The sequence below is a fragment of the Canis lupus genome, chromosome 33, assembly GCF_011100685.1.
Source record: "Canis lupus familiaris isolate Mischka breed German Shepherd chromosome 33, alternate assembly UU_Cfam_GSD_1.0, whole genome shotgun sequence".
Taxonomy (NCBI): Eukaryota; Metazoa; Chordata; class Mammalia; order Carnivora; family Canidae; genus Canis; species Canis lupus.
Genome location: NC_049254.1, coordinates 1,058,027 through 1,074,981, shown reverse-complemented (window position 1 = coordinate 1,074,981; position 16,955 = coordinate 1,058,027). Strand labels below are relative to the sequence as shown.

Sequence of the window (16,955 nt, the reverse complement as noted above, 5' to 3'; positions counted from 1 at the left end):
GAAACTGATAATTCTTGGCAAAGAGGGTTGTTATGAGGATTAAATGTATAAATACATAAAAAAGTGGTGAAACTATCCCTGGCACAAAGTAAGGACACAATAAATACTAAGTGTTAGTAGTCCTGGGAGTTTAACTAGTTGGTAGTAGTAATTGTAGTAGAGCTATCCTAGTTGTTAATGCAATGAAAATAGTAACAGGATTGCTAAAATACATGCAAATCACCACCATGGTTGTATATTTTAGCTGAATGCACTGAGTTAGTGGCAAATGGCAATCAATTTTCAATTACCAAACATTTAGCTACAGGAGGTCAATAGTGACTGGCTGATTCACTGATTAGTATGCGGTATGAAAATTCCCACCAGAAACATGGAGGTAATTGGGTTTGAGTGAAATAGTTGATCGCCTTTTCCTGATTCTCCCTGAGGGAAAACAAGAAGAAATCAAGTAAGACAAACATTAAAAAATCAGGTTCTTATCCAATGACTATTTTTGTTTGTTTGCTTTTGTCTTTTAATGTTCAGAATAGATACTGGACCATTTCAAATTAATAAAATGGTGATACTGTATTCCTATACTGTAGGAAGCTATAAGGTGTATAATGTATTTGTCAAGAAAATAAAGGGTTTTTTTTTTTTAAAGGAAGAAATACGTCTTTTGTAGAAGAAACAAAAGTTTTGGTTTGATTCTGTTTGCTGTCCATGTGCTTAGTTTTCAAGTGCTGTGTTGCTTTAATCATTTCTTTAGCATTTCACTTTTAAAGTTCTGCTCTCAAAACTTGCTCTATAGTGATTATTGAAACTGTCTCAAATCAGCTTGTCAACCTTTATAATATTAATTAGTGCTGCTCTGTGTTATTTTTATTGGCAACCAATTGTCATTAATTACTATTACTTTACTGTTATTTTTCTACCATTTATCAGACATGTAATTATGTAATTATCCATTTATTATACCATTTATCAGACACATAATTAAACAGATGAGATGTGAATAGTTTTATTTATTTCCTTATTCTATTCTGAGTTTAAATGAAAATATCTCATAGATAACCATGGTCTATTCATATAATTGGAAAAAACAATATGTGATACATTTATTCTGTAGTAGATATAAAAACATTCTGTCCTAGGGACTTTAGTTAGATAGTCACATAAGACAGAGAACCTTTTTTTATTAATGTATTGCAAAATGTCACTTATTCAATGGTGCATTCCCCTCCTTAGAAGGATACAAATATATCCTATATCCTATATCCATATTTCCAACATGTGTGAATATTTATATAATAATATGTGCACTGCAAAATACTAGTAGTTATTTTTTTCCCCTTCTAGAATTCTTAATTGTATTAATATGCATCCTCCCAGTAAAATGGTCACTGAAGTAAGAATTATCATTACTGGAAGCCTTAGAGAAATCTCAGGAAGTTGTTTCCCGCAAAAAAAAAAAAAAAAAAGAAAAAAGAAAAGAAAAAGAAAAAGAAAAAAAGAAAATGACATCCTGAGATCGTATCACTGCCTCTACACAGAGATTCTCTAGAAATGCCATACAAATATATTATTTCAACCATTGACCTGCTTTCATCCCAGAAGTAGAATCTTGGGAAGTGCAGCCCCTGCTCTGGCCCCACTGGGGTTAGATGCCAAACTCTTGACCCTTCCTCTTGAATGTGCTAGGTTGTCAGTCCTGCCTGCGCAGCTGTTGGTATTCCAGAGGATCAGATGGCCAGAAAGGGACTGGAATGGGCCTATTAGCATCTCAATACGGCCACTCCAGTCCCCTTTATTACCAATTCACTCAAATTAATTAATTTTTAATTTTGCACTACCTCAACGAGTATAAATCAAGGCAGGCAGGGAGACAGAAAAGCACACTTGAAACATGAAACTGTCTGTGGTGTGAGTCACAGAGGCTCAACCTCTGCAATCTGTCACTGTGGAGATCAGGAAAAAAGGAAAATTATCCTGTGCAGAGATTATTGAAAAATATTTTTTGATGAATTATGCTCCTTTCTAAAGGTCACAAAAGAGAGGAGTAGTGGTGATAAATGTCTGTTATGTGCTTTAGATCCTTAAACCCAGGTTCTGGATTCAGAAAGACTAGCTGATTAAAAACAATGCTCCTGTGATTTCCCATTTATTTTATTTGAACCTAACATTTTATTGTCATATTAACCTGTATTCTGTACAAATAATGACTTTGAGTCTTAAAACTGACACCATCTGTAACTATATAATACTCCTAAAATGTAAGAATTACTATTACTATTATTATTATTATTTTGTTGGCTTGGCTTTAATTTCCTTAAAGCAGCATCCTCTAAAAGAGTGCAGTGGTTTGGACTGAATAATAATCTAAATTATAAACTGGTATTTTGAAATGCAGAAAGCAATGAAATCATTGGCAAAATATCCCTCTGTGCTCCTTTATCCTCAATTTACTTGAATTGGTCTCAGGAATAAAACTCATAGTAAGAAAGCATTTACTTTGAACAGTACAATCCTCTTTGAGTGAGGACTGATTGCTTTTGATATTCCATAGTGCAACGTACACGGTTATAGATATATCATAGGGAGCTTTCTTTTTGACTTTGAGCTACAGAGCAGAAAGACCAAAGATTAAAGGTGTTCAATCATTCCACCATACTGTGTAACTTCTTACATCATATTCTTGAGCGAGGAAATGTGGCCAAATTTAAGATGTATTTATACCATGCTGGGTAGGATTTTTTTTTTTAACCTAATATAAACCTAGCTGTTTGAGACAGAATACAATTGGTTTCTGTTTCTGAGAATAATAAAGGGTAGATTCATGGCTACCAAATAACTCCTTAGAAAGTTTTCTTTCCCTCTCAGATATAATCAAGTCCACAGTGTGGTTTATTACAAACATTTATGAAGTCATTTAATTTTAAATATTTGCAACTTGCAAAATATTTGCCAAGTATTTTACAAGTACTTGGCATTTAAAGTTGTGGAAATGAAGTAAGTAATTTGTTGAGGTTAACAATGCAGTAAAGGAAGAAAGATCAACTCACACTTCAGGCCACAATTTCACAAATTTTCCTGGGCAACACTGCTTTCCCAAACCTATACTGGTTGCAGATAACTTGCCATAAATGACAACTATCCACATTTAAACAAACAGTAAAATGAAATACTTCCTTAAACAGAGGGTTGTTAAGTTCAAGTACAGATTTCTTACATTAGAATTGTGGTTAAAGAAGAATGTTTCATAATTATGAGACTGGCTTAACTGTGGTTCTGATGGAGAGCAGAAGATATCAAATATAAAATTAAGATCTTTAAAAAATGCAACTATGAATTAAAAACTGAGTTCACATGCCTCAGCAAGATTTCATACCACTAGCATAATGAAAAATTTCCTCCTTTTCCAATTCTCTCCTGTTTTTATTGAGATTGTTATGCAGATTCTGTGTGTTGGTTCTTTGGCAGAGAATGTTGTACCAACTGCCAAATTAAATAGAAACTGGCCCCATATTTTGATCAGGCTACCCCATGTTGTGTAGTTATCTCCCTTTAAAAAATACTTTTCTTTTTGGTACTTAAGAAAACACTCAATATACTAATGAATAGTAAATGCCAGTTATTTAAAGAATATACTGAATATTGTCATTGCTCTTCCCTCAGGTATCTCAGAAAAACCCTGCTCTGATTGCTTGATGTTAGTATGCTGAGAGACATTTGTTCTTTTCTTCTAATGAACAGTTTTAAGTTCAAAAAGTAACTCCTCTTTATTCTAAAATACTTTTACAAACTACAACTTGATCACGATTTAATACAACAGGTCAAAGGTATTCATTAACCACCCACCAACAAATATCTTTTCATACAAATTCATTGTAATCATAGGCAGAAAAGCTTAGGGAAAAAATGTCATCGAAAAATAAGATTTTATGACAGTTATGGATATTATCTTATTTCTTTTTATTATAACTGAGTTCATAGAACTAAATCAACAATCCTTGGTTTACAAAACCTTTTTAAAATTGGCTCATGTACGGTCATCATTTACATATTTATGTATCTGTTTCCTTATTTGTTAATTCATGTGTCCATGCACTCCTTAATTTATTCAATTTTTTTATTATTCTACTGTAAAAAGTATAGATCAATCATCTAGAATAGGAACTTGATGATAATTACAAACATCTAACCATATTATTTCCCCATTTCATTCCTCTCGCCCTTCACTTTGTGTAATTGACACTCTGAACTATATTTTCACCATAATATTGATTCCTCATATATATATGAGATATATATACATATCTTGATTCCATAAATATTTGTGGCACTTTAAATAATTTAGTTCACTTTAACTTTATAAAAAAGGGTATCATGATGGAAACAACTTTAAGGACTTACCTGTCATTTAATATTATATTGCTAAGATTCATACACAATTTTGTATCATTATTTTTCCTTAATCCAAATTAAGGATTGAGGTATGATATTTCATTGTGGTACTGTACTATAGTTCATTCACCCACTCTCTTTTTAATGATATTTAGATTATTTCTAGCCCTTATTTGGCTTGAACAGTGCTTCATGAAAATATATCTTGCTGATCATAAGAGGTTTTTGGGGTATACATCTAGAAAAATGGCTTAGTTTATTTCTCATGATAACACTAAACTATTTCCAAAAATGATTAAAACGTCTAAATTCCCATGTTATATTAAATTTAGACTAGAAGCTGTGAAACCACATGTTCCTCAAAACTAGACATACCTAATTTAAATATATATATATATATATATATATACACACACACACACACACACACACACGTTGGGCCAGCTGGATGACCCAGTCGGTTAAGCATATGATTCTTGATCTCAGCTCAGGCCTTGATTTCAGGGTCATGAATTCAACCCCTGTGTTGGGCTCCACATTGGGCATGGAGCATACTTGGCGGGGGGGGGGGGGGGGATGAATATATATATATATATATATATATATATATAATATGTTTCCCAAGTAGGCTCCATACCTATAGATGTATATATAAGTATATATTTTTTTGTCTTAAAGAGTTAAAAATGATCATTTCTTGTCCTCTTGGATTCCTCTCATCATTAATGATACTGAACATTTCTTCCAATGCTTATTGAACATGTATGCTTACTTTTGGGGAAATTTATGACTTTCACTCACTTTTTTTCAACACATATTCATTATTAATATACAGAAATTCTTCATTTATTAGTAATGCATATATTTTTCAGTTGTATGCATTGAGAATAATCCCTCTGAATTTGAAATTTGTTTTACTCTCTTAAAATGTATTTTGAAAAGCTGCATTTCTTAATTTTAAAATAAATAAAAATTCAGTGTCAAGGATTTAGGAAGTTTTCAAAAACAAAAATTGATAGATTATGAAAATATATTCAAGAAGTTTTAATAAATGTACAGATATACCATGTTCATGAAGAAGAATAATATATTGAAAATATACTAATTTTCCCAAAATTTATCTACAGTTTTAGAAATTCCAATAAAAACCTCAACAAGGGGCAGCCCAGGTGGCTCAGTGGTTTAGCACCGCCTTCAGCCCCAGGTGTGATTCTGGAGACCTGGGATGGAGTCCCACATCGGGTTCCCTGCATGGGGCCTGCTTCTCCCTCTCCCTGTGTCTCTGCCTCTCTCTGTCTCTGTGTCTCTCATGAATAAATAAATAAAATCTTTAAGAAAATAAAAAACCTCAACAAGAATTTTCATAGCATTTAATAACACGATTTTCAAATGTGTATGAAAGAAACTGTCAGTAATATGAAGGGCAAGAATGAGAAATTTACCTTTTCAGGTATCAGGACTTAACATAAAGCTATAGTAATTAAGAAACTGAAATACTGACACAGGGTGGATATATTTATCTAAAATATATTTAATTTGAGGATTAAATCTCCATATTGCCACTTAAAGTCATTTTGTTCTGTCCCTTTGAGTGTCAAAAGGTCGTTCAAAAAAAGATTGCACTTTTCACGAACATTTTTCCATTCTACAAAGCGATCAGCGAGTGTCAGGAAAGCATTTATCTTGCAAACAACCCAGCCAAAACCCACTCAAACACTGCAGCTTGCTGAAAAGCCTCACTGTCTTCTAACTCAAGCATACCACTGAAATTCATCTCTAGAAGTAATTAATAGTCTCCACTGCCAAGGAAGAAAGCAGCAAGTTTTATTGGTCCATATCATACCCAAACAACAAAATTACCTTACTTAGTTACAAAATTGACAGAAAATAAACGATGAACTGTAAATGAAATCCAGTCACACAGACTGAATTGTGGTACATTACTGTGTAGTTTAATAGTTACTTTTTTTCTACATGTTTTGTAGAGCTTTAAAGATTTTAGATCAAAAAAAAAAAAAAACGAAAACAGCTGTCACATGGAAAATTAATAACATCAAAATTTAATGTAAGCTCCAGTATAAATCAAATTCTCTTTTCTATTGATATTAAAATTTTATAGAATACCTCATTAGTGTTATTTTTATTCTGTTTTTTATTTCTGTCTATATAGCATCATCATTGTATAAAATTATATTTGAATTGATCTTTCACTTCATATCAATTTTAAGTTGGAGTTTTTTCTTTTATGGCATAATTTATTAAATTCCTAGCCTATATTCTTTGCCTTTTATTTATCTAAGAAGTGAAACTTCTAAAAAAAAAAAAAAGTGAAACTTCTAAAACTACAATTCTGGAGCATACCACTCAGAGTTGTGCCGTCTTATCAGAGGCTCCCTTTCACTACCCCCCAACCAGACCCCACTTCAACTGAGGGCCCCTGGTTGTCATACTTTGCCTGTACAAGAGGGAAGAGGATAGAGAAACCTCTGTCACGTTAACGATGGCAACAGTATCTTACATAATTTATAAGCATTTTGTGTAGACCTTGGTCTTCTGACAAGACCAACTGTTAACTGCGGGAGCTAGGAAAGAAATAGATCTGTCTCACTAAAAAGAAAATAAAGTGAAGTGAACGTTCCTCTAGTTGCCCATGTTTAAAAATGGTAAATCATCATTATAGAGAAGTACAAAAAATGTCACATACCCCAGAGTTTCTCCCTAAGAGAATATATGGAAAAAAAAAAAAAAAAGGCTTCACTAATAAAGTCTTAAAGCTTAACAAGACCCGGAAATCGTGACCCAAATTTCCTTTTTTTTTTCTTTGATTTTTATTTATTTATTTATTTATGATAGTCACAGAGAGAGAGAGAGAGAGAGAGGGGCAGAGACACAGGAGGAGGGAGAAGCAGGCTCCATGCACCGGGAGCCCGACGTGGGACTCGATCCCGGGTCTCCAGGATCGCGCCCTGGGCCAAAGGCAGGCGCCAAACCGCTGCGCACCCAGGGATCCCGTGACCCAAATTTCCACGCGTCTGTCCTGAGTCCGCCGGCCCGCGCGTGGTTGGCGACAGGGGGTGGCGGGGAGGCCGGGGCGGGGCGCGGGAGGGCGCGCGGGGTCGCGGGGAGGCCGGGCGGGCCGCGGCGGCAGCGGCGCCCTCGGGTAGGCTTTGAGGTTGTGCAGGGCCCGGTAGCAAAGGCGAGGCCGCCGCGGGCTGGGGCCTGCCCTCGGGAGGTCGGGAGGGCAGAGCAGCCCCCCGTGAGGCCGGAACGGGGGAGACGATGGGGGCCTCGGGGCCTGCACCCTCCGCCTACCGCGCGAGCAACAAATGCGGCCAGGAAAGGAGGCCCTCCAATCCCAGATTCTCCTATTTCCTGTTTTCTAAGTAGTTCATGTTCCTGTGCGATAGAGTTAAGTGGACAAAATGTGACAGATTTCCAGAAGAACTTTTGCTTTTTTTCTGCTTTTACATCCTCATCTCTTTAAGGCATCCTCATCACTGCCTTTATGTTTGGTGACTAATTAGACGTGGAATATCTGTGGTCTTTGATATCGGCATAAATACTATCTTTTACTAAACTTGAAACTTGACCATCTTTAAATATAAAATGGGGATTCGTTTGCGCACAGCCTGAAGAGGCCAAGTTTCCGTTCACATCCTGAAGTCTGGTACAGGGGAAAAAGGGAACTGACAGCTGTGATTCAACAACACGGAAAGTTCATTCCGTCTACTATTTGTCTACATTTAATACTAAAAATGACCTGAATGAATGATGGGCAAACAGCTGAGTCTCTTCTAGCTTGGAGTATAGGGTTAAAAAAAAAAATCACACTTATTTTTAGTCTGCGTTTAGAACTAATTATGGATCACTTCAATTTCTTCTTGGCTATTTGAATATTCTCAAGTTTAAAGAGACCATTTTGCGTAACACATGGTAACATTGATTGTCTTTCATTATGTAATCTGGCATAAAATTGGGAAATGGCTTCTGCGACTAAACTAAATTACTAAAAATGTTATCTTTCCTCACTAGTACTTAAATTTTCCCATTAACTTAAATTTTAAATACACCTCCCCCAAAAAATTGCATTCCTATTTTTTTTTATTGCCAAGTATGCCATTCTGCCCTTTAAAATTACCTGAAGTCTCAGATACCTTTCTGCTTCCAACATAAGTTTTTATTTCAACCCACTCAGCAGTCTGGTCTGCGGCACCCAAGCTGGCCCACATGCCCAGACACACGTGTCAAAACACCACTGACCAGGTGGGCCTCCTGACTGTCCCAGCAGCAAAGCCTTCTCAGACCAGCCTGGCCAGAAATGGATATTCCTGCCTACCACCAACTCATGCTTTCTATTTTTGAAATATAGATACTTGAATTAGACTTCATTAAGGAAGTAGTTTTATAAGCAGAAGTAGACCCTCGACACTCTAGTCTGTAAAGTCTCACTCTACCGTGGGCCATGGACCAGCACTGCCCACACCATCGGAGAGCTGGTTAGGAATGGGGTGGCTCAGCCGGCCCAGCAGCTGACTCTCGATTTCGGCTCAGGTCATGATCTCAGGATCCTGGGATCCAGCCCTGTGTAGGCTCCGTGCTCCGTGGGGGCATCTGCTGGAGATTCTCTCCTTCTCCCTCTCTCCCTCCCTCTGCCTCTCCCCCTGCTTGTTGTCTCTCTCTTTTTCAATCTCTCAAATAAATATATATATATCTTTTTTAAAAAATGCATAATTTCAGCTTCACCCTAGACCTACAGACTCAAAGTCTGCATTTTAAACAATATCTACAGGTAACCTAGATGTAAATTAACATCTGATAAATCCTATTCTGTACTGGCAAAAATATAAGCAAACAACACCACCAACACACAAACAACTAGTAGCTAGAAATGAGGGAGGAAGGGAAAGGAAGGAAAAAAGTAAATGTCAAACCGACTGCATTCTTTCTAAGTTATGTGTTTAATAGTTTTACCTATAGTTTTACCTAAAATGGAGGTTGTGTTCTTTTAGGTGCATGTATACTGAGAGAGGTATTCATACAATATAGGAAGCATTTCAAAATAGGATGATATGCTCCAAATGTTGTAGTTAGTGAAGAGTTTGTTCTGATAGAAGTTGTTAGTATTTTGTGCCATAAATAATTTACTAATGTCCCATAATGAAAAAAATGGCAGGTCTATTTTTTTGTCCAATAAAATGGCACTAAAATTTAAGTTACTCTTTTTTAAATTTATTTTTATTTATTTATTCATGAGAGACAGAGAGAGAGAGAGAGAGAGAGAGAGGCAGAGACCCAGGCAGAGGCAGAAGCAGGTTTCATGCGGGAAGCCCGATGTGGGACTCGATCCCAGGACCCCAGGATCACAACCTGAGCCAAAGGCAGACACTCAACTGCTGAGCCACCCAGACGCCTTAAAATAGTGATTCTTTAAGGGATCCCTGTGTCAATGAACTTATCCTATTCATCTAAGTGCAAGTCATTAATAAGCAACTTCCTAAGATTGGTCTAGAGCACTGTCTGCCCACATTAATCCTGGAAGAGCATATTGGGGGGGCTCCTGAGAGCAGATACATAGGAAAGTAAGACCTTGCCCTGACTCAAGGGACTCACAAAAGACACGCTTACAAAAATAGTTACAGTGTACTTGTGAGAAGGACCCCTGGAGCACAGAGGAGGGTGTATTTCACTCTGCCTAGGGAGTTCAGGGGTTAGGAAAAAAGTTAAGGAAGAGAATGAAGAATCTGCTAGAAAGACCTTGCAGGAGTTTCCAAGGCGGACCGAGGGATTCTGGTGTTGGGTATAGTCGATTTAAAGGGTCCATTTAATTTTTTTAAAAAGTGAGACAAGAAATCCTGTGGCCAGCACACCAAAGGCTGGGTGACTTTGATCATCACCTCTCTTTTCCATGGGTGTCATCTGCCTACCGTTGGCACAAAGGCAAAGTCTAATTAGACATGGGTTCCTAGCCTCAAAGGGCACGTGATGAATCACTAACCTCAACCTCTGAAATATGTTAATGAATTGAATTTAAATTAAAAACAAATAAATAAATTCGCAATTCCAGTGGAGCTTGAAAGAACTTTGCATGAAGTCGCAAGAAGAGGGAAAAAAAAGATGAATCTTTGCCTGACCTTGGAGAACGAGGAGCAACCCAGAAGGAAGTGAGCTTAGAGGTGAAAACAGACTTTTGAGGACAACTCTTAGTTTTAAAAAAGAGAAAGAGAGCAAGAGCGAGTGCAAGAGCTGGCAAGAGAGCTATGTTTGGGGCAGGTCCTAATTAAAACACCAGGAAGAAGTAGCCACTTACTGCTTAATGTCATCAGGAGGAGGTGGTCTGAAGCCTCCAGATCCAGAAAGCGCCAATTCTGCAATAAGTTTTGCATTCAGACAAAAGTATATTTACCTACAGGTAAATTGCCTTTAAAATAAGCACAGATGTGACAAATATGTGTCCCATATTTAAAAATTTTGTCTCATGATATTTCCCTTTCTTCCTTGAGTTTGCTTGTAATTCTCAGATGTCATATTCCAAAATATTTTTCCAAATAGCACCATGTTTTATTTTTCTTAATTTTTTCTCCTTGAACAACAACAACAACAAAAAGACATATGTTCATTCTCTTAGGTAAATTCAGTGATTCGAAATATGGGGGAGATGTGTATCAAATAAGATGTTTTTGAGCGTTTTTGAGTGCTACGTTAATAGCTTTTGTTTAATGAATTGCTTTTATTTAGAATCAGTGTAATACGGTAGAAAGAATATCACAGAAGCATAGATACTTGGCCATGGAGAAAGCCGGCAATATGAGGGCCACTGTGCTTGGTGCTTTAAAACAAAGACCAGAGCCTGGAACATAAAGCCTTTTTAGGAACAAATTTGGATTCAGTTGTGTGTATATGGGGGTGGGGGTGTATGTGTGTGTTTGTTAGGGCGGTGGGGCCCCCCAGGGGGATTGAGTCATATTGTAAAATCTGAAGGAAGATAAAGCCAGATAAAAAGACACTGGATTTACCTAAAATAGGTCTTTATCAACTAACCTCCTGAGATGATCAAAATCATCCAGCACGATGATTAAATTTCTTGTTATCTTCATACTACTTTTCTCCTTCATTCTAAAAAATCTTCAACAGCTAACTCCACACACAATATTTGAAGAAAGACAAAAATCTTTGGCCTAAGCCATCCAGCCCCAACATAACAACCATATATACCGACAACATTCCAATAAAAACTATAAAATTCAGGCAAACTGAGATGTTCTATGGTTCAGGGATAGAAGTGATGTTTCTAGGTGAAGACTTTTCCTAGCTTCAAAATTTTACACTGACTTAAGAGGCCATTTTTACTCAGTAGAATTTTAGCTTCAATGTTACATCCTTCATGGAACCTCTCTCTTCTTTATTGAGCCTTCTAGCGGGATGCTGCTGCTGACTGGAGGAGGGACCTTGGTAATATGTTTAATGGCTCTGGATTTCCATCTCTTCGTTACTAATATAAAGTGGTTGGCCTAGATGAATTTCTAACTTTTATTACTCACATGCACCGTAAAATAATCTTTTAAAACCTACATATGTACTGACTCATATATTTTAAGTTGGCATTTAAAATGTTTTCTCATGAGTGTAAATAATTGGGAATGATGTAATTTCCACCATATTGTAAATATTGACGTTTAAAAATAAAGCTGTTACACCACTCTTCTGAATGCACCCAGTGCAATCTAAATACCATAGTGATTTGATACTCACTATCATGTAAAAATAAACAACTGACAATTTATTAGCTCTTCCTTCATTTTGAATGACAACAACTAATTGAAAGACACTTAACCTGAAATAGAATTTGATACAGACCCATTTTCACATCCTCAACGCCAAGTTTTTAATTCCTATTTAACACTTAGGTCCAAAGGGCAATGCACCTTAATACGATTTCAGAACCAGCATGAGGGGAATGCTTATTCTTCAGAAAAGACTGAAATAAGCAATCATGGAAAGGTAAGTGGGAAAGAGAACTAGCTTGAGAATTTGGGCTTAAACACAAATTCTCACACAAGTTAACATACTACATATGGAAATCGAGTAATTGAGTGTGTGAAGCTTAATTTCCTTAAAACCATAAATGTACATGGAACCCTTGGATATCCTCAAGGAGTCTGCACTTTACATGTAGCTTAGTTTGGAAACTGCTGTACATCCTCTTTGTGTATGTCTATAGATTACTCAGGTGTTACATCCTACACAGTACTTTGCATAATGCCTTGAGTTTAGTAGTCAACCAATATGTACATATAAAATTTGTAATTTCTAAAACCAAATGTAGGCTATATAATAGTGTATCTAATTGTGCATACACAAAATTTGTATTTAAATGAACATAGCATTGTATTGTGCTTTTCAATATCCATTCCTAAACATGTTGAATTGTCTGACAAGAGCACTATAGTACAATGAGCTGGTGGATATGCTGTATTTATTAACACCAGGAAATTAATCTACTGTAACTATGTTGGCAGGCTTTCCCATTCACATTTTCTATAATTTCTTTTCCAAAGACCGCTAGATCTCAGTCATGTTTTCATTTTCAATATTTTGCTTTCTAGATTTTTGTGTACCACTTAACCACACGTTGCCAACAACACTAACCCAGTCCATGAATATCCACTAATAGGTGAAGCTGTTTTCAGCATAAACTTTTTCTTAAGTGAATCTAAGCAGGCATTTTATCTAGGGACCACATGTCTAACAAAGCAGCCATTTCTAACTAAGGATACCAAAGTCAAAGTTACAGCAAATTTATTTTGCAATGTTATCACACATGCCAAACATAATATTGAACTACCAACAAAATGACTGCATGCACAATACACTATAATTAACCTTGTAAATTCACCGTACTTACAGTCTTAACATGTATGTACTTTGGTGAAAGGAACCACAGTGCTGAAAGCAAATGTGAAATTTGCTAAATAAATTTTTGGAAGCTTAAGTCATTTGACCTTTCCAGTTTAAACAACCTAATAATACAGGAGTTAGTCATTCTTGGATATGGGACATTACAAATAAATTTCCCAAAATAATAGTCATCATGTTCTGGGATATCCTTGCTCTCTATGAATTATTACAATAAATTTCCCTGAAGAGTTTAAATGAATAAAATAATAATTCTCGGCCTCCTGAAATCACAGGTAAGTCTATGAATCAATCACCCCTCTAGTATATGAGAACACACAAATAGGGCTTATAAGTTGTTCCTGGGAGGGTACAGGGCACCTGAGGAATTTTAGTCCAAGTTCCAGGATTTAAATTTATATCATGACTTATAAGATGTTTTCCTTAGCGTACTGAATACTGACTTAAATATTCAATCTTCAGTGATATATAAGTTCCTCACTTCAATGTAATATTTACTCAAGAAGCATAAATTATGATTGATAAATGAGATAAATGAGAAATTAGACCTAGGAGTGATCCCTTGGGCTTCTATCTTCAATACCTAACTGAGACTACCTCCAACCAAGTCTAAGGTAAATTTCTAGAATTTCCAAGAGAGACTATTACTTATTTCACAAAGTCAATTTGAAACAATTCACTTAGAAAATGATTTAGCACTTAGTAGCCACACCACAATTAGGATCTCAATGTCAGAACTTCTGTCTCTATTAAAAAAAAAAAAAAAGGTAGAATTGAAAACATTAGAAATAATACTGTAAAAGTACTACATATATAAATACATATACTATTTATAACAGATACCACTTATATATTTGACTGAGGACTTACATATAAAAATACAGTGACTGATTATCAGGTCTTCATTTAATTCTCTCTTTTGAACATTTTTAACCAAACTTGTTTGATATATGTGTAGTCTCTTCCTTATTCCCTCTCTGTCTCTGCCTTATAATTGTGCTCTGCTTTCCTACTGTTAAAAAAAAGAGACAACAGACCCAAAATGGAATCACTCATGCTAAACCCCATGTCAGCAAACAAAGATTTAATATCTAATCTATTTGAAATTTCAAATGTCTCCCAAGAATGTAATCTTAAACTGGTAAATCTGGAATTTTCTGGTCAGCACTAATGAGGTAATCTGCCCACAGATCCCTTCTGTCCCCCAAAGGAAGATGAACAATAGATTCCTTCCCTTGTCTCACCCCTTTTTTGCCTATAAAAGCCTTTCATTTTGCACAGCTTTTGGGAGCTCCTTTCTACTTGCTGAGTGGGATGCTGCCCAACTCATGAATCACTGAATAAAGCCAGTTTGACCTTCAAATTTTACTCAGGTGATTTTTTTTTTTTAAGACTACCTATACGTACACACATTATCATACTTACTCCTACATCTCCCTCTCTGACCTACAATCTTACACAATGGAAGGCATCTGAGGGATTAAGTGTGATTAAAGCCTCAATAACCGTGCTTGAGCTTCAAACTTCACAATATTTGCAAAGTAGCTAATTATTTGGCCCTGAAAAAAGAACTGGTTTTCTACATGATAGAGGAAAAAAATACAATCATGGTAAGATAATTCAGACGTATAAAGAATTCAGAGTGGTATGACATGCCTTGTTTTAAAAGAAACAACCCTGAACCATGTTAGACAGACCATCAAAACCAATTACTGAAACAAGTAAAGCTATTTGATCCTAGAAAACTATCCAATCATGGATTGGTCTAAGTTCTAAATATATAAGAACTGAAGATCTCTCACTTTTGAGCACAGAAATATCATACACAACAAACCATGTACTGTTTAGTTAAATTTTATTTCATTTATTTTGGCCTTTTATTTAATATAAATGAATATTAAATATATTTATATATTTCAGTTTCACCTGAAACTAAGGCTTTATTCTTGTTATAAAAGCTACTACTTATTAAGTACTTACTCTGTGTCAGACTCTGTGTTGACTACTTTACAAACATTACCTCCCTTGAACTTCCTAACAGCACTACAAAGGAGATGCTCTTGTTATCTCTTGTTATCTCCAATTTATACCTGAGGTGAGGGACCCAGATTGGTTAAGTCTTTTGCCCACGGTCACACAGTAAATATGAGGTAGGGCCAAGATAATATCCAGAACTTCTGATTTATACCATTTATAACAATTAAAGCAATGATGTTCCTAATCCTCGTCTTCTGTGAAGGAGACATTGTAAAATGTGCAACTGATTAATTCATTATGATAGCGGAGAGAATAGAATTTAAATATTTATTGATACCTTATGGCCACAACCATGAATATTTCTACTTGTTTTATGGACTTTACAATCCTGAGATCCACTCAGGGTTCACTAAGCCGTGGAAGGCATCGGCCCCGCTGTGGCCTTGCTGTGGCCCCAGGCAGGTCTACTTCATCACCCTTGTATGTTCTCATAGCCCTTCTGCTTCTTGTCCTCTTCCCAGGCTGCCAGTTGTGATATTTATTGTATTTATGCTACTTTCCCCTTTTTCCACAGATTTTTAACTCCTATCAGCTTTGAAACTGACTCAGCGAGTTATAACTGTGTCTAAAGGAAGGTAGACTCTGACTGGGGCCTCAGGGTTGTCATAAGAAGAGTTCTCTACACAAACATCACTACACAAATGTGTGAAAAACCTCCAAGAAACACGTGCCATCCTACTTAACAATTAGTGTGTTTTCTGTATAATATTTTTTTTAAGATTTTATTTATTGATTGATGAGAGACACACACAGAGAGAGAGAAGCAGAGACACAGGCGGAGGGAGAAGCAGGCTCCATGCAGGGAGTCTGACGTGGGACTCGAACCCGGGACCCCAGGATCACACCCTGGGCTGAAGGTGGAGCTAAACCACTGGGCCACCGGGGCTGCCTTCCGTATAATTATTTGGGGAAAAAATGTATCTTAGAAAATATATTAGGCTATTATGATCTAATTTTAAGAACTGTCACCAGTTTAAAGACTCTGATAACCCTTAAATAGAAAGAAATGTAGAAATATGTGAGTGAGTGAGATGCATAAAACCTCACAGTTGGTAGAATGGCCTACTTTCAAACCCAGTGTACTTCCAGAAAACTGTTTTGAACATACCAAACACTTTCAGGGGAAGTATAGAGGTTCTCAGATTTACAGGATATATTCCCTACGTTTCTCAGACACAGAATCTACTAAATTATAAGGGCATTTTTTTTCATATCATTACAATCATCTGAGCAGCAACCCATAATCATGTCCCATAACTGAGCAGCAAATGAATAACAGTAAATACAATGCAATCACTATGTTATAACCCTTCAAATCTTTAATCTTAAGATAGATATTCCAGGATGGATCGTTTCAGCTGTAAATAACCATTTCCAAATGCCTTTTCATCCTCTAGTTGTATTTTTGGAAAGGAATCCATTGCCTTATTTATTTATTTTATTTTATTTTGCTTTAACTTGGGAAGGTAATCTCATAATTCACAGAAGCTTTTTTATTGGGCATGGGAAATTCAATAACGATTTTCATTCTCTATTTTTTTTTTTTTTTAGATATTTTAAAGAGTATGTAGACCATCTGGACTTTGTAAGGGTGGCTGCATCTTTAATATAAACTAATGGCT

General features: G+C 36.1%; 1 protein-coding gene and 1 long non-coding RNA gene across 3 annotated transcripts in view; both read right to left on the bottom strand.

Annotated features, from left to right (window-relative positions):
* Nucleotides 1-16,955, bottom strand: part of LOC119877828 (ephrin type-A receptor 3) — a 285,497-nt gene that overhangs the window by 160,258 nt on the left and 108,284 nt on the right. The window lies entirely within an intron of this gene.
* LOC102153818 overlaps nt 1-16,955 on the bottom strand; it is a 29,462-nt gene that overhangs the window by 8,655 nt on the left and 3,852 nt on the right. The window lies entirely within an intron of this gene.